The sequence below is a fragment of the Oryctolagus cuniculus genome, chromosome 14 (genome assembly GCF_964237555.1).
Source record: "Oryctolagus cuniculus chromosome 14, mOryCun1.1, whole genome shotgun sequence".
NCBI lineage: Eukaryota > Metazoa > Chordata > Mammalia > Lagomorpha > Leporidae > Oryctolagus > Oryctolagus cuniculus.
Genome location: NC_091445.1, coordinates 91545847 through 91573479, shown reverse-complemented (window position 1 = coordinate 91573479; position 27633 = coordinate 91545847). Strand labels below are relative to the sequence as shown.

General features: G+C 44.1%; 1 protein-coding gene across 7 annotated transcripts in view; it reads right to left on the bottom strand.

Moving 5' to 3' along the window:
• SEMA5A (semaphorin 5A) overlaps nucleotides 1-27633 on the bottom strand; it is a 472925-nt gene that overhangs the window by 44047 nt on the left and 401245 nt on the right. The window lies entirely within an intron of this gene.

Sequence of the window (27633 nt, the reverse complement as noted above, 5' to 3'; positions counted from 1 at the left end):
AAAAAAAACGGATCAGAGCTGACTTGGGGGCCCTTTCCTCCTCAGGGCTTCTTGCAGACCCAGGACTGAGTAGAGAGCGCATGAACAAATGCTGCTAGGAGGGGTGTCGCATGCCGTCAAGTTCAGTTCTCCAGAGGCGAGGGCAATATCATTGCCAGGTGACTGATCCTGCAAGCAATTTCTCTGATGCAAGTCAGAAAACAGGGGTGCATCTCCACACTGGGATTTTACACAAGTTACCTCTCTTCTGCCAAATCTAATTAGAAATGGAAAGGCTGAGGAGGGTGGAGTCTGACGTTTATAAAACCCCTTTTCCAGGGAGTTCACGTTTCAATGGGGAGAGCCATCTAAAATATCCACCTCCTGCAAGACTGGCCTTCCAACAACTGTTCAGTGCACAGGCAGCTGGCTCTTCAGGAGCCCTCTTCTGCACTGATTCAAAACTAGGCAGATCCTTCTTGGCTGTGAAACTCTGCTCATTTCCCAGTCCAGGGTCCTATGTGACAGCCACAGGACCCATTGGTTTGTGTAGGAGCTCCACTGCCTTCGATCCTGTAACCTAGTGTTCGAGCTTTCTCACCCGTAAAACAGAGATATGCAAAAGCATTAACCTGATGACTGGGAAGTGTTAAATGAGACAATGTGTTTGCAGTGGTCAGCAGAGAGCCTGGTACCTGTAGCATCTTTGATTTACACAGAAGTCTGGACACAAAGACAGGAAATAGGCCATGAAAGAATCAAGGATTCTCTAAAGATTGCATCTGAAGAAATTATCCTTTTTCCCAAGAAAACAGGGATGGGGACATTAACCCATAACATTTGTAACAGGACTATACACAGCAGAGTGGATTTATCTAACTGGCAAAATGAAGCTAACTTGCCTTCCAGTTTCCACACATATCATTTCACTCCCTCTGTGATGTGATCATCTAGTGAAAATCACCATCTTCTAAATTTGCTCTTATCTGAGTTTATATAAAACTGTCTTTTTATCAGTTCCTAGCATAAACACAGATTTCATGCCCTAAAAGATATCAGTAGGAACATTTATTTAATCTAAAATCCTCGCATCATGAATGATGTATTTGGAGCAGTCCCAGCTAAGGTCAAAGTCTCTGTGACATTTCGCTTCATTGTATTGAAACATTTGGAACCGCGGAGCATTTTTTTGGCTCTCTGTGCTGGGATCACATAGTTTATGGGGCCTGGGAAATGAAAAGCATGTATGTTTTATCAACATCTTTTCCCGATTATAAAATCACAGGGGACTGCATGTTTTTGTTCTTCTTTTGGCTAATTTACTGTGGGAAATTAATTATGCCCCTCTTAAGTCAGAATCTTTAAATGACTTTCTTTTTATAACTCTCATTGTCTAATTGGATCCCTATCACCTCCGGAATGTTTCCTGTCAGAACTTACGGATAATGACCTCAATATTTTAATTTAAACATTTGTATTTTTGAAACTAAAAGTGCAAATAATATTTCCCAAATGCACTCTCTATTCACAGCACGATTAGGAAAACAGGAGCATCACGCTTTCATGCACACCTCACCCATCTGTCCACCCATCCATGCACCTGCCTTTCTTTCAGTGACGACCATGGGCAGGTTGCATTCTCAGGCTATCTTAGGACTGATCTGATTCACACAGGGCTGTCACATTCTCAAGCCTAGGACCAGAAGTGGGACAAAAACACCATGTAAGTTGACTTGAGAAACTGGCTAAACTATCCATGTCCCAATGGCAGAATTTCATTGCTAATAAAAACACAAAAGGAAAATTCTAGTGCAATCAGAGTCACTTTTAGAAAAGTTACGGGGCTGGTGCTGTGGTGCAGCAGGTTAAACCACAGCCTGAGGTGCCTGCTTCCCAGAGGGGTGCTGATTCGAGTCTCACTGCTCCACTTCTGATCCTGCTCCCTGCTAATGCACCTGGGAAGGCAGCGGAGGATGGCCCAAGTCCTTGGGCCCCTGTACCCATGTGGAAGACCTGGATGAAGCTCCTGGCTTTTGCCTGGCCCAGCGCTGGCCATTGTGGCCATTTGGGGAGTGAACCAGCAGATGGAAGACACTGCTCTCCCTACCTCTCCCTCTCTGCAACTCTTTCAAGTAAATAAATCAATCTTAAAAGGTGCAAACAGAGTGTCTTTACAGTAATCCAAATGAAGAAGGCCAAGGATGGGGTAGCTGGCCCAGGACGTGTGCTCGCAATGCTGGCCAAGGTCAGTTCCAAGTCCTCGGGCCTGGGTGGGGCTCCTGCTCCTCCCGCACCTCCCCCACATTTTAGTGCTTTCCTCCCAAAGCTGGAAGAAAGATTAACAAGAAGATCCCCAATCTGCCATCAGCAGAAGGGTGCTTTCTCACACAACCAAGCATTCTGACCGAATGAGGTGGCAGCATCTTAACACAGCAAACTGTACATGACCACTGCTGGTGGATTTCGAAGGTTTACAGCTTTTTCTCTCAGACGTAATTGCTGTCCTGGGGTTATAATTAAATTGCCTATCACAGCCGGCTCTCTATCCATGGGTTCCAAGCTTACACATTCAGCCAAGGATCAAAAATGCCTGAAACACCTCATGGCCACAGAGATGTTTTTCTTACCCCCACTCCTTAAACCCTACAGTTTGAGAACTACTAATGCAGCATTTATATTGTAGTAGATACTGTGGGTGATGCAGAGGTGATTTAACATATACGGGGGGCGGGTGTGGGCCAGCTCTGCAAACACTTGACCTTGGCTCCTGGAGTCAATCCCTCAGGGTCACCAAGAGACGACTTTACTGACCACATTACTGATGCATTAAATCTTTTTTTATTCCTTATTTGCCTCACTTAAACACATTTCTGGCACCTGCTTTGACTTTTTCTCCCTTATAACCTACAATTCGGTGTGTCAGGCCACAGCTGGGCTGCTTCCTGTGTGCCTGCATCTCCTGATCTTCCTTCTGTGTGACCAAGTGCAAACAGACGATTACGCTCATGCAAGCATGTATGGAGGAAACAGCTGGACACAGCCAGACGTGGGGACATCATGTCATTCTCTGTCCTGAGGCTGTGGTTAGCCAGGTCCCCGACCTGACGCTCAGCCTGGCTGCCACTGCTGAGGGGACTGCGTCCACCCCAGTGATGACTGCAGTGCAATCCAAATGTTCAGAACTCAGAAGTTACATGTGTTTCCAGACTTCAAAATATTGCAGACAGCAATGACATAGAATAGTCTATTTATCTTAAAGCTTCCCATGAAATAAATACATGTGCAAATGAATGTTGAGTCCCTGCTCAACACGATGGATTTTCATCTGCTGAAATAGGATTTGCAAGTTATCCTGGTATACTTTCCTCACATGTAAAACGGTGAATTAATTGAGTAACCTTGTTCCAGATCTGCACTTGTGCCCACAGATACTTACTTATTCTAATGCATCTTGTCCATATTTTTATCTCTACAGAGTTTCCCCTCCTCATCTTCAGTATCAGCACACACATTTTTATGTATTAAAATACAAATATTTACTGTGTAGGTCACTTAATTGGGAGTTCATGCATGGCAGAATCCAAACCCACAGGTGCAGGCGCAGGTATACATTCACTTTAGATTGTGGCTTCTGTAATAAAGTAGGTGTGTTTCTTATTCAAAGGCATCCTGCAGGCATACAGAAAGTGCCTCACTTGAAATACTTAGAATTCTGCACTGTGAATGACTTTTTGATTTATTTTTCTCTTCTGGGAAATGCTGCAAAATTTAAGCAGGAGTATCGACTGCTTTTTGCTTCAATTTCTATTCATTTAGAAAAAAAAATGCTATGAGGTGGCTGCAACAAGACTCTACCTTTCCAAAATATGGCCCAAGTATCTCTAAATTGTATATGTTTGCTATAAATGTAAGTACATAAAATACAAAATAAGTAATATGTTTGGATGATGATGGACATCCAAGCATTACACTATGACAGGAAAAATTTAGTTTTCATCTTGCAGAATGTTCCTCAGCATTAGGCACTATTTGCTTTTAGCTCACCATGAAATGTTTTAATGCACATTCAGATAGAACTGTGGAAAATGCCAGCGCAGTGAGAGACGAGGCTGATTCACACAAGAGATGGCATGACAAGCCCAGGAAGCCTCAGTGTTCATTTGAGAGCACCTCACCTTACAATGGAGTTCAGACCTGAGAGGTCCATGGCAAGCTGAACACATTGCAAGCAAAACTGCAGCTGAGACATTTAATTGCTGATCATGGTTTGGCTTTGCCTACTTAAAATACAACCAGAATGCTAACATTAGCCTACGGTTGGGAAAAATTATCTAACACGGAGCCTTTTCTATCAGAAAGCATGAAATATCTCACATAACAAGGCAATGGACGCTGCACTGAAAGCAAAAGGCGGAAGGCTCCTACAGTGCACTTTCCCCACCACTGTCAAGTCTAGAGAGCGTAAGCCGGATTGAATCCCGGACATACAGTCATTCGTGTGTTTATAGGAAATCCCCGAACTGTGTGGTCAAATGGTCTATGCGGCGGCTCCAGTACAAGAGCTTTTGCAGAGTGGGTTATGGAAGCAGTTTCATAGAGCACGGATTCACTGGATTAACTGCATTTCTGTGACTCCTCATTATCAAGTGCTTAGCTTCCCGTATATTCTGAACCACAGGGTTAACTCCACTGCCCCACCCCTCTCACGCCCTCGGCTTCTACATGGTCGATGTGGCACCGACTTGAAGATTCACAGACTGCACGGTGGCTTCGTGTCTCCACGCCTCTGCTGAAGCTGCTGCCTCTCCTGTGATGTCCCGGTCTCCTAAGTCTACCTGAACACGTTACTTCCCTCTGTGTGCCCCCACTGCATCCTAGAACTGAAAAAGGACGGATTAGCGAGCTGTCTGCACGGGGTCTCCCTACCAGACTGTGGGGTTTGTGAAGGCACTGATCACCTAGTTCTCTCTCTTGTGTCGCTAGCCAAGCGCTGAACTCTTGGTATTTCTCACTCAGCAGTGACTTGGCAAGGGAGGGACCTTGCTGCACGTCTGCAGTCAAACACGGCACGAATGTGGTCCACGCATCAGAAGAGAAGCCAAGTCCTGTGGATGATTTTTGATAATTTCTCCTCTCAACGGTGTCAAGGTCCTTAAAAAGAATGGCCAGCTCTTCATTTAATGCAGTATTACAGAGATTAAAGACCAGCAGCTATGGTTAAAGTGGGCATGGACCAGGATCCCATCCAGGCAAGCACCGCCTACCAACTGCCACCGGCAAAGGCTCCACATGGCGCCATCCATCCACCAAAGGCTGCCAAGAGGCAGCGTCACTGCATTGAATAGCCAGCCACTAACTAATGGTTTCTGACCTCAGAAATGAAGGTAAGAGAGCTGGGAGGATTCCCCGGGATAAATTGTTCCCACCCTTGACCTTACCACTCCTCCTTCTTCGCCTTTCTGTACTGAATTGGCTGTGATTGCCAGCACTGTACTGAATGCCAGAGAGGCTGGCAGGAGTCCCCGGCTTCTACTTGACGATGGCTGAAAGGATGCTGACCTTCACCACTAACTATGGTGACATTTGCTGTGTGATTTTTAATAGGTCTCCTTTATAAAGTCAAACAAGTACCTATTTACTCTTTGCCGAGTTTTTTTAAATATTATGAATGTGCTGAATTTTATCAAACACTTCTTCTACATCTATCAAAATAACTGTAACTCTCTCAATCTTACCAAGATCAAATGTATTACTGACAAGATTGTCATCATAAATATCATATTTTGAATGACTATGAATAAATGAATGTAAATGAATGTAACTACATGTCTATAATTTTATATTTAAGGCATGATTAATTTTCTTTGTATAGTACTGAAGAGGCTGTGTTCTGCACAAGAAGAGATTCTCATGTGGGATTGTGGAATGAGACCGAAATTCAGCCAGCAACATCATGAGAATAACTCCACCGAGAAGAAGGGGCACCGATTTTTGCCCAAGAATCTGCAGGCTGCCAAAGCTGTTCTAATGCACACAAGGGCACCTTATAGGTGAGTAGTGCTCCTGGGTCCGCTATTTCTATCTTTACAGCTTACACTATTTACCAAGCAACTCAAGCCCCAGACATCTTGGCTTGGGTGAACCTGCCATGGAGGTCCTCACCTTAAAATAAATGCCTCCTCCGCCTACCGCTCAGATGTTGCTGCCACTTCCACACAGTCAGCACTGCTGGCTCTGTAATGCCCTGTTTTGTTCCCTAGACCAAGAAGTGGCCAAGAGAAACAGCCTCCAAAAGTTTAAGTGATGGGGAGAGAAAAATCCAACTCACAGTGTTGAAAGAAGCCTTGTCTGTAGGTCTCCTTACAAATACTATGGCTATCGGGGACTTCTGTAAGCTGCGCTGCTGGCCCAAAGAGTGGACAGTTCTGCTGTAATCGGAATGCTGCCAATGCATTGCACTCAAGGCCCAAGAAACAACTGACTACACTGATGATGTGCTGTAGATTCAATGGTGAGAGAGACACGGCACCTGCAGCTGGGGAGCATGGAACCCCATGACACTGCACAAAGCCCCAGAGCTCCAGTGCACAACAGCACAGTCAGCTGTGGCCTCTGCCAGCTTTCTTGAACGTCATGTTCCCCCCAGACCCGATTCTGATGCAGTTACCAGGACATGACTTATGAATCAAAGCCATGCAAGCAACAACTTGAGATTTCTTCACTGAGATGGAAATAAAATGACTGCGAAGAGCCAGGTGCATAAAACCATAAACTATTCCTTTATAAATACAAATGCAGAAATCTTTCTTACCTTGAGTATTCAGGAGGTTAAGTAAGATTTAATTCAAACATCGGAGGCCAAAAACTCATAGTCAACTCAGAGCCACACCTTCTAAGGGGCCTCTTCAAAAAAGGGCAGTGACAAAGCAACAAAAGGAAACATTCTGCTAAGGAATAAGGAACAGTATCTACTTTCAAAAAGAAGTGCTTCATTTTTTTTTTTCAACAAAAATATCAAGTAAGAAGTAGAAGCTCATTGTCAGTTTTTAAAAACCTAAGCATTTGCTATGAGAAAGAAATAGGGTCTGGATTCCTTCCCTTATGCTGTGAGCCCCATGAGAGCCCAGGATGACAGACAAGGCAGTGGGAACAGCAGAGGCACTGAGATGTTACCAGGCGCCTGTACCCCAGACAAAGCCTGCTGAATCCTTTCAGGAAGACACACACATGGGAGGACAGCTTCTCCATAGCTCTGGGGATTGTGGTTTACAAAATTTATATCCACCCAATGCTTCAGAGGTATTTGTATTTCCAGCTTAAGATCCAGGCTAAAAAATAAATTTGTTATGCACTGTGGGTACATAGGCAAACTCTACGGTGTGAACTGTGAGGGTTCCTTAGTGGTTATAATGGGCACCCTTGGGGCCAGAAGCAAGTCACCCACCCCAAGACAAAACCCCAGAGCCTCAGCAAATCCAGTGCCAACTCATCTTGGTGGGGCAAATGGCAGGGCAACTCCCTGGGTATGAAAAGTCCCGAGAGCACTGCTCTCCTCAGTCTCAGTCACCACCCAACCAGGCACCTATGAGCTTAAAGTTCTGAGCGTCACTCCTTCCATGCTTGGAACACCTGCAGCCTGCATTCAACCATGACACCTGCTACCAGGTGCTACCCACTGCAAGACTGGGTCTTTGGTATTGTTTCTCTTCGCATGAGGGAAGTCCCTGAGGCCCAGCACCGTGGTGCAACCAGATGCATTTCTGACCACCTGCACCTATAGCCGTGGCTGATTCTCACTGTGGTGCAGGGCATGTTTGCTGAGGGACTCTGAGCTTCAAGAGGCTCCTGCCAAGGGGCACAAAATGCACCAGGGGAAATAAGATAACACGCGATGACCCGAAAAGGGCTCAAGGCCATAATGGTTAAAATTTGTATTTACAAAGATGAGCTCAAATATTAGAATCGGGCCCCTTTAAATTACTAAATGCTGATTTTCATTTCTAATTAGGAGCTCTGCCTTGGCTGTGTGTACTCAAGTCTTGCCAATGAGGGCTTGCTAAGGGCTGGAAAGGTCACAGCCAAGTATCTAAAAGCAACCCAATTTTTATGAATTCCACATACCATTACTTTAGGCATAGTGGTTTTCAGTGCTAAATTGTATCATTTGGGGCAGCCTTGTGAAGCTAATTAGGAAGAATCTGAAATGATTTAAGAATATGAACAAGAAATGAAATGTTCATAAGCAAATAGCATGGAGAGAAAAATTAAATGGGAGTGAAGAATCTCCGTGACAGGAAATCCAAAGACCCCGGAGTGTGTACAGTACCCCGGAGGTACTGTAAGGATGACCGCAAAGTACCTCCCCCAAATTTGAATGAAGGAATCACTCCATTCAAAAAGATGGTGGCAATATTTCCATAAATTGCTATTGTTTTTTAAAAAATTAATACATAAATTTAATGATTATGTTTATTTATTCGTTATCCTCACCACTGTTTGATACTGTGGAAACAAGAAAGTATTGTTTCTGATTTTAAAATATTAAAATATTCTTTGATAGTAGCAAAAGCTTTAAACCAAATGGTTCATCTAACGTTAGGGCGATGGAACTTTCCTCCTGACACAGGACTCAATTCAACTTTATAGAACACATTTTCAAGGACATTTTTCAGGTTTAGGAACACCTACTGAGTTAGATAAGTTGTGATAAAGAAAGCAGTTATAGCCGAAGTTGGAAGTCATGATGTGGGACAGCAGCATCTGCCCACCCATGCATAAACATTTCTGTATGTATATACAATTAGATGCTTATTTCCTTTAGACAGTAGAACCAAGAGGACTTTTTCCCTGAAAGAGAAAAATGATCCAAAATACAGTATGGCTTATAGCTTTTCACTCGCCACGGAGGTAGACTGTGGCACCAATAACCTAAGTGCAGCTCCAACGATGTCAGCGCAAGACCAGATTAAGGGGAGATGCTGACTACGTGTCCCTTAGCCTTCTGAGGCCTGTCAGGAGTGATGGCAATTTACATTCCAACTCTGCGCCTGCCTTACTCTTTCTGCCAATCCGGGGGTCTCACCACTGATGCTGCTGACGGTTCCTGGTGTGAATCACACAGCCTCCAGTCTGCAGCTTTCACGTCTTTCAGGGTGGCCCCTACTGCCATCTCACCTGGCCAAATCCCGGCACACTTGCTGGGGCCCTGCACCTACAAGTAGCTCTCTCTCTCTCCTCTCCCTTCTTGCCAGACCTGATTCAGTGGTTCTATGGGCATTTGTGACTCCTCTCTTGGTTCCTAGCCATTTGAATTCTATATTTTCTTGCAAGCTAGAACGTATGCTCTTGGAGGTTAGGAGTTTTACTGTGCCCATCTGCATCGCTCTTGTATCATCTGTTCTTTGTACTTGTAAATAGTCAACATTTTTGGCTGACCAAATACCTAGATGAACTATCTGAAGATGCAAAGATTGCAAAGTACAGAATGACAGGCACAAAACCCTTCATGTTTCCTGCATAAAAAAAAAAAACTATTCAGAAATGGACAGGATCGTGGGAGCTCACACCAAGCACCTGAGAAATTAATGCTCACATGGGATGGGCAGAGTTCTCTTCATCCCCAGATGTCAAGGCCTGATCACCAAAAGTTATGGGCAAAGAGGAAGAAATCAGCTCAATAAACTTCATACGGAACACTGCCTGGCGAATGCTAGGGACTCCTTTTGGTGTCTGGATTCCATCTGCTTGCTCCACTATTTCTGTCTCTTTCCAGTTCTAGGAGCTTACGCTTTGTAGGATTCTGGCTTCACGAGCTGAGCCTGGATAATTTTAGAAGCTGCCTTCCGCAGCTTCCTGACTTCGCAGACACTGCCAGTCCTCCCTCCCACACGAGCACACCAGCGTCCCTTCGAGGACTGCTTTCTAACAGTCTCCAACTGGGCAACTTCATGGGAGCAGGCCAGATCGGAACAGACACGAAGCTGCCACACTCGTGAGAGAGGCACTAAGCCGAGTGATGCTGTGCGGGCCGCGACTTTCTCACACAGCGACGCAAGAAGGTGACACGGTCTCAGTCTGTTCTGTCTTCCGGATTCCTCATGGCAACTACGTCTTTCAAAGTAGAATCTCACGGGATTCTGGAAGTCAAGCAGATCTTGAAAAAGATACAGCATGGAATAAAATGAAGAGACAACTGTTCTTAGAACACGTTATTGTGGCGTATCAATGGATCACAGATCAACATACCTACACATTTTTTTTTCTATTGAACAATCTTGAAGGCTTCTAACTATACCTTTGGATTGCTCCTACAAATATTACTGAAAAAATTAAATATAGCAAGGCTGCTTATATTCTATCCTGTACTTATGTAGAAGAGTTCTAAATTGGGCTCTAGTTCTTAGAAAAGGGAAAGCACTTGAGACAAAAGAAATCATGGAATCTGTGAAAAATATTTGATGTTTTGAAACATTTTTTTAATGCTCCAACATCTGGTGCTTCCGTCTTTAGTAAATTGGAAGTTGCTTTGAAAATTATTATGTATGTGAATTATTTTAACAACAGAAATTATACATGTTCAATAATACCACTGGAAGCACGCAGATGCAATAATGGAAAACAATGGGAAATGCACATCTTAAGCAAAATACAAATTAAAACATGTTGTTGATATAATTAAACATTTATACAGCTTCTCCAAAAGGAAGAATGGTCTGCCAGGAGCCAACATGCATGAGAAGTTTAGTGCGATCAGAACTTGTTGTTAAATTCTCTGCATGCTTTCTTAGGTGTGAACTCCTGTTACAGCACACCCAGTTCTTGGCACTTGAAAATCAGTACTAAAGGCTTAGTGTGCATCACCACCAGATCAGCCCTACAAGCAGTCCTGAAGGACGTCCTACGCTGCAACTGAAAAGGATTGTAACAACCATCATGAAAACACACTGAGTTCAAAACTCACTAACATAGCAGATATACAGAGGAGAAGGAGAAGGAATCAGATTTTGTCCTGACATAAGACTACCAGAACATAAAGAATTTGAGAGGCAGAAAGAAACAAATAACATATAGAACAACCAACAGACAATTAACAAGTGACATGAGGTTAATTCTTACCTATCAACATTAACCTTGAACATAAACAGGTGAAACTCCCTAGTAAAAAGACACAGGTTGGACACACGGATAAAAGCAAAAACGAAAACAAAAGCACAGTCCTTACCATATGCTGACTAAAAGAAACTCACTCCACGGGTAAGGCTACACACAGGCTGGAAGCAGTGAGAGAGACATCCACACAAATGGAAATCCAAAGCAAGCAGGAATGTCTACTCATACCAGATACAGTGCACTTCAGATCAACAACTGCACACAAGAGTCAAAAAGGACATCATATACAGATAAAAGGACCCATTTCATAAGCATATTTACATATAATGATGGTAAATATGAATGCATTCCACACCAGACCGCCCAAATATATAAAGCAAACATTATTATATCTGAAGGGAAAGTTAGATTCCAATGCAATAATAGTTGGGAACTTCAATACCTTACTGTCACCCATGGGCACACCATCGAGGTGGAAATCAACTGAGACACACTGGAACCGAGCCAGACAATAGAGTGAATGAACCTAACAGACATTCACACAGCCCTCGTCCAGCTGCTGCTCATCCAGGATATGATATGTGGCAGGCCACAAACCAAGTCTCACTGAACAGAAAGCAAAACAAATTCATGCCATGCATCTTTTCAGACTACAATGGAACAAAACTTGAAATCAACAAGAGCAATGGAAAATTTACAAACACATCAAAATTGAACAACACTCCCCTGAGTGACCGATGGCTCATCGAAGAAACTAAAAAATCAATGCCTGACTGCATTGGTTCTGCTGAAAATACAGTGCTGTCAAATTTTCTTTTAAATATTTATCAAGCAAACTGTTGAAGATTATATTCTGCTATAATTGTAATGAATTGTGACTATTTTAAAACTTAATCTATATGAGTGAAGTTGAACATCTTTTGATTATTTATTATTATTTATTTATGCCCATTGCCTATATTCATGGTGAACTATGGCCTTTTAATTTTTTATTTCTGAAACTCTTTATATAGTAGAGTATTAAGCCTTTGATTATAATATAAATTAAATATATGATGTCAAAAATAAAAAGTAAATATTAACAAATTCTGGAAACAATGAACATGAAAATAAAATATATCAAAATCTGTGAGATACAGCAAAAACAGGACTAAAAGGGAAGTTTATAGCAATAAATGCACACATTGAGAAAACAGAAATATTTCAAATAAACTATGTAATGAAGCACCTCAAGAACTTAGAAAAACCAGTAACAGGGGCTGGCACTGGTGCAGATGGCGAAGTCACCACCTGTGGCGCTGGCATTCCACGTGGGCTCCGAGTCCCGGCTGCTCCACTTCCGATCCAGCTCCCTGCTAATGCACCTGGGAGGCCAGTGAAGGATGGCCAAGTTCTTGGGCCACTGCCACTCATGTGGGAGACCCGGATGGAGTTCCAGGCTCCTGGTTTCAGCCTGGCCCAATCCCAGCCATTGCAGCCATTTGGGGAGTGAACCAGAAGATGGAAAATCTCTGTCTCTCTCCCCCTCTCTAACTTTCCTTTCAACTAAATAAAATAAATCTTAAAAAGCAATAATAAACAAAAATCCAAATTAGCAAGAGACAAGAAATATTAATAATCAGAAATAAATTAAGGTTTACTACAAAAGAAGAAAAAAATGAAAAGTTTTTTTAACAGATAAAGTAAACAAATCTATAGCCATCAGACTAACAAAGAGAAAAAACATAGGAAAAAAAAGCTCAAATAAACAAAATTAGAGATGAGAATGGAGATAGTACAGCTGATAATAAAGACAAATAATCACAAGAAACTGTCATGAATAACTATACACTAAACAAATGGAAAACCATGAAGAAATTGAAAAGTTTTTGGACACACACTACTCACCAAGAGTAAAACACTGAAAATAAGCAATGAGCCTGAAGCAGAAGTCTCCCAACAAAGAAAAGCTCAGAATTTGATGGTTTTATAGCTGACTTCTACAAACCATTTAAATAAGTAACCCCAACACTTCTCAAAATATTTCAAAAACTTGAAAATGATGGAACTCTGATACTAAAATGAAGCAAAGGCATAACAATAATAAAAAAAGAAAACTATATCTCTGATGAAAACAGATGTAAATTTTTTGAATAAAATATTAGTAAACTGACTTCAACTGCACATAAAAAGATTGTATACCATGATCCTGTGGGAGTTATTCCAGGGATGCAAGGATGGTTCCACATTCACAAATTGCTAAGTGGAACAGATCAACCAAATGAAGAACAAATACCATGGCTGTCTGTATAGATGCAGGGAAACCATTAGATAAGATTCAATATCTTATCATAAAAAAAACCCTTCAACGATTAGGACTAGAAGGAATAAATCTCAAAGTAATAAAGGATACTTATGAAAATCCCACAACTGTGCTGGGTGGGGAAAAGCTGGAAGTGTTTTCCCTAAGGTCTGGTATACAACAGAGGGTCCACTTCCACCCTTCCATATAGTAGTAGTCTTCTTAGCAAGAACAATTAGGGAAAAGAAAAAGAAAAACAACTAAACTACAAAGGATGAAATAAAAATATCCAGGCTTGCAGATCATGTGGAAAAAAAATTCCATGAAAAAACTGTTAGAACTGATGAAAAAACTCAGAAAAGCTGACAACACAAAATCAGCCCACAGAAGCCCACAGTTTCCTACACCAGTAAAAATCTTGCTGGAAGGGAATCAGGAAAGCAATTCTACTCACAAGAGCTACAGGAATATTTAAGAATAAACTTAACAAAAGCAAGATATCTCTGGAATAAAAATTATAGAATACTGATGAAAGAATCATGGAGGACAAGAAAAAAGGAAAAATACGTTTATGGGCTGGAAGAATTAATAGTACTAACATTTCCATATTACCCAAATGAATCTACAGTCACTGCAATCCCCATGAAAGTACCAATGGCACTCTTCACAGAAACAGAAAAAATAATCCAAAAGTTCATATAGATCGACAAAAGATCAGAAAAGCCAAAGTAGTCTTTAGCAAATGTAGAATGATAATAATTATAATAAAGCTAGTAGTATCACAGCACTTAACATCAAAGCATACTGTAATATATTAAATAAAATAGCAAGACACTGAATAAAATCCAATACAGAAATCAAGGGAGCAGAATAGAGAACCCAGTAATGAAGCAACACGCATATGGCCAACTGATTTTTAGGTTAAGATGCTATGGACAGACACTGGAGAAAGGACAATCTCTTTAATAAATAATGCTGGCAAAACTGGATGCACATGTGTTGAGAATGAAATTGGATTTCATTTTTCACACACCACAAACACAAAAAAAGAAAAACAACTCAGCATGGATCAAAGAACCAAATGTAAGACCCGGGACTATGAATTTGCTAGAAGAAAACATAGGAGAAGAACTTTAAAACATTTGGATAAGCAAAGATTTTTTGGATAAGACCCCAAAAGCACAAGCAAAAAAATAAAAAGTAGACGAGTGAGATCGTATCAAGATGCTTCTGGACAGCAAAGAAAATACTTATCCATTGAAGAGATAAATACCAACAGTAGAACATATTTGCAAGTTATTTACCTGACAAACGATTAATATCTAAAATACATCAGAAACTCAAAAAATAAACTTAACAGGAACAAAATAACCCATTTAATAAAGAAGCAAAGGACCACAAAACAACCCAGTTAATAAACACCCAAAGGACCACTAGCCACTAGAGAAATGCAAATCAAAACCACAATGAGATTTCACCTCATCCCAGTTACAAAGGCTGTTATCAAAGAGACAAAAAGTAACAAATGCTGGGGAGGATGTGGAGAAAGGAGAATGCTTACATACTGTTTGCTGGGTGGGAATGTAAATAAGTGCTGTCACTGTGGAAAACCACATGAAGATTCCCCCCCCCCAAAAACAAACAAACAAACAAACAAAAAAACTCAATAAACTAGAAATAGAACTGCTACATGATCCAGCCATCCCACTACTGGGTATAGATCCATGAGACTTGAAGCCATTCTATCAAAGAGACACCCGCTCTACCATGTTTATTGCAGCATTGTGCACAAGAGCCGAAATGCAGATTCAACCACGGTGTCCAACAGCAGACCCAGCGTAGGTGCAGGCACTGGGCAGACAGGCAGATCTCCACTTAGGACACCCACATTCTGTCCCAGAGAGTCTGTTGTCAGCTCTAGGTCCTCGACCTCCCTTCCAGCTTCCTGCTAACGCACCCAATACCATGCAGCAGGCGGTGGCTCCAGTACATGGGTCCCTGCCACCCACTAGCCAAATCAGAGTGGAATTCTGGGTCTAGTCCTGGCTCCTGTAGGCACCCAAGGGAGTGAATCAGCATATGGAAGATCTCTCTCTTTCTCCCCTCCTTCCTTCTCCCACCCTTTCAAACAAAATGAAAATAATTAGTTAAAAACAGACGAATAAATCTTAAAAATGTGGTGTGTATATATATATACACACACACACACACAGTGCATTATTATTCAGCCGTAAAATAATGAAAATCTGTCATTTTCCCCCAAACGGATGGAACTGGAGGACATGATATTAAGAGAAGGAAGCCAGCCACAGAAAGACAAATGCTGCTGTTCTCCCTCAGGTGTGGAAGCTTAGAAAACGCAATGTGAACACAGAATACTAATTACTAGAGACGGGGAGGCCTGGGGGAAGGAGGACTGGGAAACGGGTACCTGATCAGTCAGGCAGAGGGAGCAAGCGCCTAGAGCCACACGGCACAGTGGGCCGGCCGCAGTTCACAACAGCCTGTTCTGTAATTTCTTAGCAAATTTGAGAGGTGTTCAGGTTCCTGTCATGAATTAATACAAAGGTGAGAAAATGCCATTTACCTTGATTTGACCAGTACACATTATACTGAAATGTCACACTGCCCCTCAAAAGTACAATAATTTGTAATTCAAAATATTTCAATAAGCAAATGTTTCAAAAGCAAGTTGTGAATAACAGCGACAGCACGCAGAAACAATGCAATGAAGGGGCTGGCATTGTGGCAGAGAGACCGCTTGCCATATGGGCTGCTTCACTCTTTTTTTAAAAATTTTTTTATTTGACAGGTAGAGTTACAGAAACACAGAGAGAGGTCTTCCATCTGCTGGTTCACTCCCCAAATGGCTGCAACAGTAGAAGCTGGGCTGATCCAAAGCCAGAAGCCAGGAGCTTCTTCTGGGTCTCCTATGTGGGTGCAGGGGCCCAAGGATTTGGGCCATCTTCCACTGCTTTCCCAGGCCATAGCAGAGAGCTGGATCAGAAGAGGAGCAACCGAAACTAGAACCAGGGCCCATATGGGATGTTGGCACTGCAGGCAGAGGATCAACCTACTGCACCAGTGCCCTGAGCCCACATGCTCCATTTCTGACCCAGCTCACTCCGTGACAATGGTATGGGAAAGCAGTGGAAAATGGCCTGAGTGTTTGGGTCCCTGCGACCCACCCAGGAGACCAGGAAGAAGCTCCTGGCTCCTAGCTCCAGCTGTGCTGGCCCTGGCTTTGTGTCCAGCTAGGGAGTGAGCCAGTAGATGGGAGAATGTGCTCACTCGCTCTTTCGCTCCTCACTCGCTCGCTCTCTCTCTCCGTGCCATGGCTCTTTCAAATAAATAAATAAATCTTGGGAAAAAAGAAACCAAAGAAGGCAAGGCAGGAAAACAAACAGGGGCGAGGGACCATCTGGCCCTGGACCGCTCAGGCTCCTCCCTCCCACAGGAGCACTCCCTCTGCAGTGTCCAGCCTGCAGCCTGGTGTGCCCAGAGCCCATCACAGCGCCAGCTTCATTTTTTACTAAATAAACGGTGGATGGAAACGTGGCTGCTCAGAGGTAGGCACGGAAACGTGAGTCCAGGCACATCTGGGATGCCTGTGGAGGATGCCGCTCTTTGGCCCTGAGTGAGTCAAAGTAGGACCACACCACAGGGAGCACACGCAATTAGCAGAGGACAGTGTTCTGTGCAGGGTATGTCTGCAGGCTGTGGTTTAACTGTGCCTTCACTGGACTTCAGAGTTAGTCTGTTGGGGCAGAATGCCTCTCAGCGTGCTCACAGCTGCTTCCACCTCCCCGTAGGCTGGGGCAGCCACAGGTCTCAGACTGGGAGGTGAGGAGGAAAGAACGTTGTTTTCACGCAATCTCAGCCCAGGTTGCAGTAAGGGCTGTGCCTGCCTCCTGGAGCCATGGCCCAGCCTGCGCAGGGATCTGCTGCACTGAAGCAGTGATCCTTAAAGGTGAAGGAAGAAGGAGATACCGAAAGGTACAAATGAGACAGAGCCCATTCTGGAGCAGCGAGCTGCACACCTGGCAGAAGTCCTCAGATGCAGACACGACATCAGTGCACCTTCTAGTAGGGTGCGTTGTCTGTACACCTGAATTGCTTAAAAAAAAAAAAAAAAAAAGAATTGGCAATGCTAATTCCAGAAGAGCACTGTCTTTTAATTTCGGTGGCCAGTGCACATGCAGCCACAGCAGAGGAGGTGAGCTACAGAAATCGACCAACAGTAAGTGCCTGATTTGGGAGAGGCATTAAATTGACTAAAAGGGCCAATGAATGTTCTCGATAGATAATGCATAATCAGTCAAAGCTGTCAGTAAGTCCACAACTGAAGATGATCAAAGATGCATTTGGAAAAGAGCACTCTCTGGATGTTTGTAAAGGAAGCCCTTTCCAAGTTTTAAACTTAGAAAGCTGCATTTCATTACTCATTGCTCAGTTAAGGCCCTGGCATTACCTGTTCACCTCCTTCTCCTGCGACACCCTCAGTGCAGAACAACCAGAAGAATTCCGAATGTAGTGGTAAATCTAAACACTTTTCTTCACCTTATCCATGCTGTGATATATTCTTAGGACATTTGGAGAGTATGCATTTGCATTCATTTCTATTTGAGTCACTTATATATTATCAATTAATGGCTAAGCATTCTATGTTCCACAACGTGGGCTTTAGATATGTTTTCTCAAGGGGAGTGGGGGTATTCTGTATGTTAACCATGCAGAATAAAAAATATTATGCATTGCAAAAACAAAAAGAATCAGTCATGTTTTTTAGAACAGAGACATAGATTTCCTATGGCTGTTAGTTACCCTACAGAATAATCTGTTCTGTGTGCATGTGTTCACTGATGTCTAAAAAGGCTTCGTACTCCTGTTTGTTATGTGGAAACTGTTACACTTGAGAACACTGTTACTATATTTCCATAAGGAAATCTTAGGTATTTTTGTTAGGTACTGCGGCATCTTTATCATGGAATTTATTAGTAAACTCTGAAAGCAATACTTGTGTAACACTTAAGTCACTTTTCCAGAAGAAAATCTCCCTTCATGAAAACCTCCTTTCACTTACTTTTTCAGTCACTATGTTTGAATTTAGGTAGGCAGGAAAAAAAAGCCTTAATTTTTTTTTTAAGTAAAATCAAAGAGCTGTCTGCAACAGAGCCTTCTAGCACTATAAATAACACATTTTGGTGAAATATTCCAGATCACCACACCAACTGCAATTTCTAGACAGTGTAGACCAGTATTTACGTGTCTTACACGTGGACTTTTGATGGATTAATTCCTATAATCCATCACTTCTCTGTTCTCTCCATCTACATCATGTGTCATGCTTAACCTTGATTGCCAAACCTGCGCTACTGAATCTGAGAAAACTTGCACTTTTGTGGCCATCTGCCCTCTCTCGCAATTGTTTTGTACCCACAACAACTTCTTCAAAACACTGAAAAATGTGGCATTTTTACTGACAACCTTGCATATCGCCAAGCTCTTCACAGATATTCCCTGACACAAGCCTGCAAGTCTGGTGTTCCCAAGCCCAGAGAGCGGTCACAGCAAATTTCAGGGGGAGAGAGCAATCGTCTGGTTTGGAGAAGAAAATCTAGAAGCATAAGCGAACACATTTTACAACCAAAGGTTCATCCTGTGACCCTCTTTGTGAAGATCAAGGTTGTTTGTTTCACTTTCAGGGAAATGGATTCTGTGAAAACCTCACATCTCCACCAGAAACAGAGGTTCTTAAGGAAGACCAGGACTCAAACTACCTGGAGCCACAGGGAGCTTCTGATCTCAGCCCCTAGCTTTGGCTGAGCTCTCCAGCCAGGGTGGCTCCTGGCAGCACAGCCCCCGGTATCCACAGCGCCATCTCCCTTGCTTCGCCCCGTCCCCGTCCTCCCTGACCCGGCACCCACCTCGGGCAGTAGCTCCAGCTGCTGTGCACAGAGGAAGAAGGGAGATTTCCCTTCCTATGTCTCTTGCAAAGGGACAAGGACACCTTTCCTAGGAACCCCAGCAGTTCCGCTCTCATGGGTCCAAGGCAAGAACTCGTCCACCTGATGGAGAATCACCGTGCTAAAGAAAGGGCCTGGCGGACCACAACACGTAACCGAGCTCAGGAGTCAGGGCCCACGGCTGTGTGACCGCAGGGATTCTGCGACAGCTCTACTCCTGTGGGCCACACAGGAGGGCCCCCGCTGGGCTGCGCCATCCTATCCTAATCTCTCTGCCCTTCTGCGGTCAGGGTGCGTTTTCAGGAAACAAGGGATAGCCAGCGCTTTGAGGGCTACACAGCCCTTCCTCCGTCCCACCTGCAGGCAAGGTGTGAGCAGCTCCCGCCAGGGAAGCAGCCGCACTTCTGGTGGCTTCTTGTGAATCTCCTCTAGGCTCCTGGAGACTGGGCACAGCCTCCCCTATGGGGGGTCATGGGCGTCAGGCATTTCCAGAAGCTTCTGCAGGCTTCCCCGTCTGCCAGCAGGCCATCAGCCTTACAGTCCACAGCAGCGGCTTCATGACCAGCCCAACAGGGCTCCCCTCGCTTTCCTGCTGAGGCAGAGTCATCGTAAAACTCTGTCCCTGGCCGGTGCCGCAGCTCACTAGGCTAATCCTCCACCTTGCGGCGCCGGCACACCGGGTTCTAGTCCCGGTCGGGGCGCCGGATTCTGTCCCGGTTGCCCCTCTTCCAGGCCAGCTCTCTGCTGTGGCCCAGGAGTGCAGTGGAGGATAGCTCAAGTGCTTGGGCCCTGCACCCCATGGGAGACCAGGAGAAGCACCTGGCTCCTGCCATTGGATCAGCGCGGTGCACCAGCCACGGCAGCCATTGGAGGGTGAACCAACGGCAAAGGAAGACCTTTCTCTCTGTCTCTCTCACTGTCCACTCTGCCTGTCAAAAAACAAACAAAAACAAACAAAACAACAACAAAAAAAACTCTGTCCCTGTCACTCTGCCTTTTAATAAAAAATCATCTTAAACAATTCTGTATGTTTTCACTGGACTAAGAATCAACCATTTGACTTAATTATACTTGATTTGAGAAAATTGACTTTTGGGGTGATAAAATGGTATTTTGTATTTAATAGATACAATTAGTTGTATCCAAACCAGAAAGGCCACAAGGCTCATGAAAGTAAGAGAAACTTCCAGCCATTCCCACAAACAGCACCAACAACAGCCCAGACCAGAGTCTGTGTCAGTGAGGTAAGGGCAGCAAACACACATTTGGAAATAGATCTCAACCCAAACTAAAACAGCGATCCTTTAACCAACACAGAGAATTTAATGAGGACTGGGTTTACACAGCACAAACAATGAAGCAAACAAAAGTAAACAAACCGAAAACTTTCTCTGCATCTCCCCATAAATTAGCCCACCCTCTGAGGACTATGAATCTCTAAGTGGATTTCAAAATGAAGACATACTAGGCAGGAACACAAAGGGAACTAACAACTGCAAGACAAGCCAGCAGACAAGCAACTTGCTCAAAGAAAACCTTGTCTCTCCCAGGTGACCTTTCCCCTCTATTTGATGACAAAAGGAGGTGTCTCTGTCCCTTTTATTTTAATTTTCTTTTTTACTTGACAGGTAGAGTTATAGACAGTGAGAGATAGAGAGAGAGGAAGGTCTTCCCTCCGTTGGTTCACTCCCCAAATGGCCACCATGGCCAGCGCTGCACCGATCCAAAGCCAGGTGCTTCTCCTGGTCTCCCATGTGGGTGCAGGACCCAAGGACTTGGGCCATCCTCCACTGCCCTCCCGGGCCACAGCAGAGAGCTGGTCTTGTCCGTTTTAAAGAAAAAGTAGAGACCACTGCAAGGAAGCTGTTTTTCTTAGTGCTAAAAAATTAGATGAGGTATTACGGATCATTTCAGTAATCTAGGTAGAAGGCAAATGAATCTTCTAAAACTAGAGGCATAAATTGTCCAAAGAGCATTCAACTATTGCTCACTTGCTACAGGCAAGACTGGGAATTAATAGACACTAGCGTCCCAGAAATCAACATTCTATCAAAGTCTATTGAGTTATACATCTGAACGTTCTGAAAATATTTTTGAAAATGCCTTGTAAAGCTATGCTTTTACTTCCTTAGATTATTCACACTCAGGGAAACCACACTGTCAGAAGCTGAGATGACATTATTTATTGAAATGAAAGTATAAAAATTGTCTATAGTGTGCTTTAAAAGATCACTCAATTAAGAAGACTATAATTACTTGCTATTTCTAAAGATCCAAGAAAGACATAGACCATTTATTGGAAAATACTGAAGATTGGTTCTGAACTGGAATTCCAAATAAGAATGGTAGGATTAAGCACAGAAAGTCACATGCAGCTCACACTTTAAAAAAAATGAACTTAAAATAATCCTCATCATCTTACTGGAGTCCTTTAAAACTGAGCTAACCCAGGTGTTACTGGCTGCAGGCAAATTCAGCTGAGACTAAAACAATACAAAACGTTCCTGTCGGGCCTTTAAATGGATCTAGTTTGGAGTGTGTGGGACACTATCTCTTGTCTGTGAATCTTACTGCATTTTCTGAAAGGGCCACAGGACCCTGGGTTTACCCAGGACCTCAGGGCACAAGACTTGGATCGGGGTCTTGCCCTTCTACCTGCAGGGTTTCAGGTGCCAAACTAGTTTTTCTATGGGTCTTGGTTTTCCCTCATGGAAAATCAGCAATAGGTGAGGTGACATTCCCCAAAGCATTTTGCAAACCCTAATGTGCTACATAAAACAAGGTATTTTATGATATTGCCAATAGTTTTTGTATGTCACGACCTATTTCAACTGCAAATTGCCAGGTTTCACTTGCTCTTAAATTTATCCATAGAACCGTTATTGGACACAAACAAATTTCAGTGTGTTGTATTAACTCTGATTAACCTCCACAGAGCCCCTCTGGATAGCATGTATTGATTGCAATGTCTTTTCTTCTTAACCCCACTGGGCCTTCTGTGGTCTGCTCCTTTTGTATCTAGGCAATAAATATCTACCATATGGTCCCCGTTGGTATCTTAAATCATAGCTTTTGGTCAACTGTGTTACACTTTGTGTGATATTTCAGTAAGAAATATAGAGCTGGCAATGCTAAGTCTGTTTCCCTTTTTAAATTATTTCTGCCATAACTGACACCATCTTTAGCTTTGTTCTTTTACACATTGGCTAAACCTGTGAGGGAATTCTGAGTTTCATTAAAGAAGCGGTCCTACTTACACAACACAGTGAAACATAGCTTTCTTCCGTTCATATATTGTAACGTTCAACCTAAACAGAAAATTAAGATTTGTGCTTTGAGTTTGTTTTCAAGTAATTTTCATGCTCAAGATAATCTCTTAATGGAAAGAAAAAGCTCATACTGTTATGAAAGCCAAGGGTGCTAATGGACAAGAGAAGTGCTACAGGAAGACACAAAACTCATTCTTTCAACGACTACACTGGGTCCTAAAAGGGGGTGAAGGAATGTCGGGCACATTTTCTCTCCAAATATATATGCCAATGGAGCTGAGCCATTAAATTTTACTTGTGCCCAGTTCTCAAATTCTGGTCCAGTCCCCCACTAGCAACTCACTACTGGACAGGTTCATTAATCTTCCTCAACTAAAGTTTTACCATCTTCAAGTAGAAGCAACATTGAAAAGTGCCTTGTGGGGATGTGTGGAGAAGGAACATGAAGCATTTTAATGACTCCCAGTAGAGTGCACGGCACACAGTAGGTCCCCGACAAAGGTGGTTTTATTGTGTAACACAGAACTTCAGGATGTCATAACAAGCCTAAATAATAAGTCCAGTTTGTATGGCTCTAATTTAATATATGCAATCATAATGAAAGTTTTAATTTGACAATACATTTTATGTCAGGATTTGTAAGACCCGATTTAACAAATACCATTGTGATTATTGGCTATTCTCAAAATAAGGTAAAAATGAAACCAATATTGAAAGATAATTAATATAAACATATTCTATTAATATATGTCAATATAATAGAAACAAAATTGTTACCATAATATCATTCTATCAACATATGTGTATTACTATAATTACTATACTTATTAATATAAATGTAACAATATAACATGCAATTGATTCATTTGACTTAATGAGGTATATTAATACAAAATAATATCTATACATTAATAAAAATATTAATGTAAAGAAATTTAAAATGTAATAAAATATGTAGCTTGTACTTGTTATTGTATTTAAGGGAAGAACTTTTATTTTTCTTAAAATCACTGATGCTAATAATGATGGTGATAATTTCTACTTTATGAACACTCAGATTTGACACTGGGCCAGGATAGAGCATGATGCATGGGTTTCAATTTCTTTCACAATAAAATATCTTTTAATTCCATTTCTCAAAAACTTTCTGAAGCACTCCCATATATGGACATCATGTATTATATGTTTTTTTTTTTTATTAATTTGACAGGTAGAGTTATAGACAGTGAGAGAGAGAGAGAGAGAGACAGAGAGAAAGGTCTTCCTTCCATTGGCTCACCCCCCAAATGGCTGCTATGGCCGGCGCTGCACCGATCCGAAGCCAGGAACCAGGTGCTTCTTCCTGGTTTCCCATGTGGGTACAGGGGCCCAAGCACTTGGGCCATCTTCAACTGCACTCCCGGGCCACAGCAGAGAGCTGGACTGCAAGAGGAGCAATCGGGACTAGAACCTGGCACCCATATGTAATGCCGGCACAGAATTAACCAAGTGAGCCACAGCGCCGGCCCCTATATATGGTCTTTCAAATGGCTTTGTCAGTCAGGTACTAGTGACCGTATGTCACTTGAAGACACCCACTGGAGGGGTGGAACAGCACCTCAGGTTTCCTGGTGGCTTGGAGGTACAGCCAGGAGGTGGGAGGGGGCTGTTGTTCCTGTGCACCTGTCTTATGGGGCCGCAGCCGTGCAGGGAACACTGGCAGACTTGGGGTGGAGCGAGCCCGGAGGACCCCAGGGGCTGCTATGGTTGTCCATGCACTTGGTTGGAATGCGGAGTCCACGGTTCGTTTTTTGTTTTTTTTTTTTTTTTTTTTTTTTTTTTTTTTTGACAGGCAGAGCGGACAGTGAGAGAGAGAGACAGAGAGAAAGGTCTTCCTTTGCCGTTGGTTCACCCTCCAATGGCCGCCGTGGCCGGCGTGCTGCGGCCTGCACACCACACTGATCTGAAGGCAGGAGCCAGGTGCTTCTTCTGGTCTCCCATGGGGTGCAGGGCCCAAGCACTTGGGCCATCCTCCACTGCACTCCTGGGCCACAGCAGAGAGCTGGCCTGGAAGAGGGGCAACCGGGACAGAATCCGGCGCCCCGACCGGAACTAGAGCCCGGTGTGCCGGCGCCGCTAGGCGGAGGATTAGCCTAGTGAGCCGCGGCGCCAGCGACGTCTGGTTTTTGAGCACTGATGGATCTCCAGGCTCATCAGGGCCCTCTGCCCTCAGGGCGCGGTATTTGCTAACATGGTCCTCAGGCAGCTGGACTCTCACGGCCCAGTGACAGAACCACCAGTTTCAGTGCCCAGCCCTGTGCTTTGTGGAGGAAGAGACAGAAGCCCAGAAGGCAACAAGCAGCTCTCCACCTCACGCAATGAAAAGGCAGCACCAGGCCCAAGTCCTGCTGGGTCTGTCAGCCATGCCCACAAACTAAGCCAAGGCTGCAGGCTCCCGTGCCTTCGAGGTTTGGAATTTTATACTCAGGGTCTCCCGGAGAGAAGTGGCAACTCATGCCAAACGGCCGCCACTGTCTGCCCCGAACCTCGTATACAGAGATCCACAGAAGGCCTGATGACTACCCAAAGACAAGGAGATGCCAGGAAATCTTGGTGAGGATTCAGCTTCAAGTAGTGGAGACAACAGACTCCTGAGTTTACATAACCTGCTTGTACTTGAACATGAAGTCAGCAACTCTTAAGCTGCTGTAATAATCAGGAAATGCAGGTTCTTATACTTCGCACAGACGTAGCGCTTGCTGTGGAAACAGCACTGACTTTGTAGACTGCAGTTTTTAACAAGCAGGGGCTCAGCATACCGGGGAATGGCAATTAAGAAAAAAGAGTAGGACAGAAAACTTCAACACGAACCTGTTGCCAGAACCTGGCACAGTCGCACCGGGTGGGAGCGACCGTCACCCCTCCTCTAACGTGAGACTCACAAACCCACTGCTGCCATCCAGCTGGAGATGGCTCCTGATTCAATGAATTACCTACACTGACAGCTTCTATCCTGATGGGCACAAAAAAGAAAAACAAATCAGACCTTCTTCATGAACACATAGGCTTTGTAGCCAAAGATCTATGAACTGCAGGTGGACTACAAAGACCAAACACTCATGTTGCTTTTGCTAAATAAGCATCATTTTAAAACAATCTTCTCGGGAACTCAACTGAGAGGATACATTTCCCGAGTAACTCAACTGAGAGGATACATTTCCCGAGCAACCCAAAGAAGCCTTGTCTGCCCTGCCCTCAGCGATGGCCCTGGACTGGCATGTGCTGGTGCTCCTTCCTGTCTCCCAGGAGCGGCGACTGGGATGCACAGGAAAAGCCTCGTGGAGAGAAAAGCAGAAAAGCAGATGCTGGCTGCTACCATGCAGCGCCTGGCTGCCTCTGCGCCGTCACATCGCCTTCCTGGAAGCAGCCAGCCAGCAGATTCGGTGGGAAAAACAAAAACACCTAGAAACTGACATTAGCCTCATTGGAGACTAATGATATTTTTCTACAAGCTCAGGTGACATTTGGTTCATAAACCATAAAACTGTAATAAATGAAGCAACAAGTACACTGACATTTTAGAAAGACTTTCCAGTTTTGTGTTTATAATCAGATAGATTGCAAGCACACACATGCCCACACATTCCAATAACAACAGAAGAGACACATACACTCTCACGGTCATGCGGTTTTTCTTTCATTAAACTGATTTTTGAATATAATTATCGAGGTCAGTGCACAAGAAGGGAGCGAGTGATGTGAAGTCTCCCCTGGATTTTTGTGTTGCAAGGAAAGATGCAAGATGGGCTCAGGTCACCCCTCCCCAGGGTTCCCAGCAGGTGAGACAAACCTTCGTGTGGGTACACAGTCCCCAAGCCAGCAGGAGCAGCGGATGCAAAGAATGAAGGCAGCCCGTTTGAGTCGGCGTCCAAGAACACGTGAGCGCTCGCAGATTCACCTGTCACATCTTACTAAACAACCTCAAATGTCAGCATCTGCACTACAGCATCCTAAACTGCACACCAGGGTTTTTCATCGTCAAGTTCATTTAGTCAGACCAGGGAGGAACCGTAACGGATTTCATTAGTGCTATTCCAGCATCTTTGTCAGCATGAAGAGGAAGAAATCCAATTGCAAAGCCAGTAAGAAAAGTCTCCGTGGGCCTGGTGTGATAACTGACAAACCACCTCTTAGCCCCATTCCTCTGTCTGACCTCCCCAAGGCTATCTGGAGCGTGCGTCTCTCACATCTCACAGAGGCAGCTCTACAGCGGCACAGGAACACAGCTCAGCCCCGGGAACTGATGCAAGTGTCGCAGAGACCAGCGGGAAGCTCAGGGGAAGGAGGCTGAGCCAAGCCTCCTCTGCCAAGCTCATCCAGCAAACCCTCCCAGGCATGGGAGGCGAGAGCCCAGCAGGCCCAGGTCTCAGCTGTTCTTACAGAGGCAGCATGAGTGCAGCCGCAGGGCGCTGGGACAGAGCTACCCAAGTGGAATTATATGTGACGGGTAACAGAAATAGGAACTGCTGAGGCCACAGCAAAACAAAGCCGTATGTTGTCTGTGTCCCCTGAGTTGGTGCTGACCTGCTCTGACTTCAGCGAGTTACCTGACCCTCACAGCGTGACAGCTCCTCCCCAGACCTCTGCCTTAGTGGCGGCTTGGCCTGGACAGCTCCCTCCTTTTTGTCAAAGCAAACCGAGTGAGCAGAATTTGGCTGGCTCAAGTTCGTCAGAGCTGAAAAACTCCTGGGGCGGTTAGCTCATGTGAACACTACGTTCAGAAGGCTTCCGGCGACGTTCCACTTCCAGGACTTCCTCCAGACGGTCTCGATCCTCAGAGCCTGACTCACAGCGTCAGCGTGAGCTCGGCATTCCGTGTCCGGACACGTGATCACAGAACCCCGCGGATGCAGGAGACCCAGTGTGTGCAGAGCATCCAGTGCCCGGAACTGCCACGACCACAGAACATTTAGTCTCTGCAGGGCGTTTAGTGTGTGCCGAGCACCTACTGTGTGCACAGCTTCACAGGCATGTAGCATACCAAGCCTGC